Genomic DNA, 2,963 nt, shown 5'->3' on the forward strand with positions numbered 1-2,963 from the left:
ATTCAAACGACGCATGCAGAGTCCAGCTGACGCGACAGAGAGTATGGTGCGCCAACGTCAGCCTCGCAAAGCTAGCGGCAACAAAAGTGTGGTACGAGAGGCAAAAGAGCCAAGAAGATATCAGAGGAGGGGATTGAACCCTCGACTCGAGCGTGTGAAGCTCGCGTCCTAACCACTAGACGACACTGACACGTTCAACATACATACACCATCAGACAGACAGAAACCAACATTACAGTACCACCAATCACTAGCGCGACCACGCACTGAGACTACGCGTACACGTCTTCCTTGCCCGCCGCACGCACACATCAGACCACTCAAATTCATACTACGTCAATCACCACCGCCCTACGGTCCGAGAATGGACACCCGACTGAACGGCCCAGCGTCTCGGCTGTCGCTTACTCCATCAGCTACACACGCTGCACAGAGCTTATATGGACGTCGCCGACCCTCTTGCACGTCGCACAGGCCATATCGGACTCTGCTAGATGACATCCATACCGCGCGAAGGTGAGCCAGACCGCGGTGGCCTGTTCGGCATCCCAATGGTCGACGGATTAAAACGACGCATGCAGAGTCCAGCTGACGCGACAGAGAGTATGGTGCGCCAACGTCAGCCTCGCAAAAGCTAGCGGGCAACAAGAGTGTGGTACGAGAGGCAAAAGAGCCAAGATGATATCAGAGGAGGGGATCGAACCCTCGATCTCGAGCGTGTGAAGCTCGCGTCCTAACCACTAGACGACACTGACACGTTCAACTTACATACACCATCAGACAGACAGAAACCAACATTACAGTACCACCAATCACTAGCGCGACCACGCACTTAGACTACGCGTACACGCCTCCCTTGCCCGCCGCACGCACACATCAGACCACTCAAATTCATACTACGTCAATCACCACCGCCCTACGGTCCGAGAATGGACACCCGACTGAACGGCCCAGCGTCTCGCCTGTCGCTTACTCCGTCAGCTACACACGCTGCACAGAGCTTATATGGACGTCGCCGACCCTCTTGCACGTCGCACAGGCCATATCGGACTCTGCTAGATGACAGCCATACCGCGCGAAGGTGAGCCAGACCGCGGTGGCCTGTTCGGCATCCCAATGGTCGACGGATTAAAACGACGCATGCAGAGTCCAGCTGACGCGACAAAGAGTATGATGCGCCAACGTCAGCCTCGCAAAGCTAGCGGCAACAAGAGTGTGGTACGAGAGGCAAAAGAGCCAAGAAGATATCAGAGGAGGGGATCGAACCCTCGATCTCGAGCGTGTGAAGCTCGCGTCCTAATCACTAGACGACACTGACACGTTCAACTTACATACACCATCAGACAGACAGAAACCAACATTACAGTACCACCAATCACTAGCGCGACCACGCACTTAGACTACGCGTACACGCCTCCCTTGCCCGCCGCACGCACACATCAGACCACTCAAATTCATACTACGTCAATCACCACCGCCCTACGGTCCGAGAATGGACACCCGACTGAACGGCCCAGCGTCTCGCCTGTCGCTTACTCCGTCAACTACACATGCTGCACAGAGCTTATATGGACGTCGCCGACCCTCTTGCACGTCGCACAGGCCATATCGGACTCTGCTAGATGACATCCATACCGCGCGAAGGTGAGCCAGACCGCGGTGGCCTGTTCGGCATCCCAATGGTCGACGGATTAAAACGACGCATGCAGAGTCCAGCTGACGCGACAGAGAGTATGGTGCGCCAACGTCAGCCTCGCAAAGCTAGCGGCAACAAAAGTGTGGTACGAGAGGCAAAAGAGCCAAGAAGATATCAGAGGAGGGGATCGAACCCTCGATCTCGAGCGTGTGAAGCTCGCGTCCTAACCACTAGACGACACTGACACGTTCAACATACATACACCATCAGACAGACAAAAACCAACATTACAGTACCACCAATCACTAGCGCGACCACGCACTTAGACTACGCGTACACGCCTCCCTTGCCCGCCGCACGCACACATCAGACCACTCAAATTCATACTACGTCAATCCACACACGCCCCTCTAGGGTCCCGAGAAATGGACACCCGACTGAACGGCCCAGCGTCTCTCCTGTCGCTTACTCCGTCAGCTACACACGCTGCACAGAGCTTATATGGACGTCGCCGACCCTCTTGCACGTCGCACAGGCCATATCGGACTCTGCTAGATGACATCCATACCGCGCGAAGGTGAGCCAGACCGCGGTGGCCTGTTCGGCATCCCAATGGTCGACGGATTAAAACGACGCATGCAGAGTCCAGCTGACGCGACAGAGAGTATGGTGCGCCAACGTCAGCCTCGCAAAGCTAGCGGCAACAAAAGTGTGGTACGAGAGGCAAAAGAGCCAAGAAGATATCAGAGAAGGGGATCGAACCCTCGATCTCGAGCGTGTGAAGCTCGCGTCCTAACCACTGGACGACACTGACACGTTCAACATACATACACCATCAGACAGACAGAAACCAACATTACAGTACCACCAATCACTAGCGCGACCACGCACTTAGACTACGCGTACACGCCTCCCTTGCCCGCCGCACGCACACATCAGACCACTCAAATTCATACTACGTCAATCACCACCGCCCTACGGTCCGAGAATGGACACCCGACTGAACGGCCCAGCGTCTCGCCTGTCGCTTACTCCATCAGCTACACACGCTGCACAGAGCTTATATGGACGTCGCCGACCCTCTTGCACGTCGCACAGGCCATATCGGACTCTGCTAGATGACATCCCTACCGCGCCGAAGGGTGAGCCAGAACCGCGGGTGGCTGGTCCGGCATTCCAATAGGTTCGAACGGGATTAAAAACGACCAATGCAGAGTTCCAAGCTGAATGCGACAGAAGAATTATGGTGGCGGCCACCGTTCAGGCCTCTCAAAAGCTTAGGGGCGAACAAAAAGTTGTTGGGTAACAAGAGGCAAAAAGAAACCCC

Source organism: Phytophthora infestans, genomic scaffold, assembly GCF_000142945.1.
Source record: "Phytophthora infestans T30-4 supercont1.37 genomic scaffold, whole genome shotgun sequence".
Classification (NCBI taxonomy): Eukaryota; Oomycota; class Peronosporomycetes; order Peronosporales; family Peronosporaceae; genus Phytophthora; species Phytophthora infestans.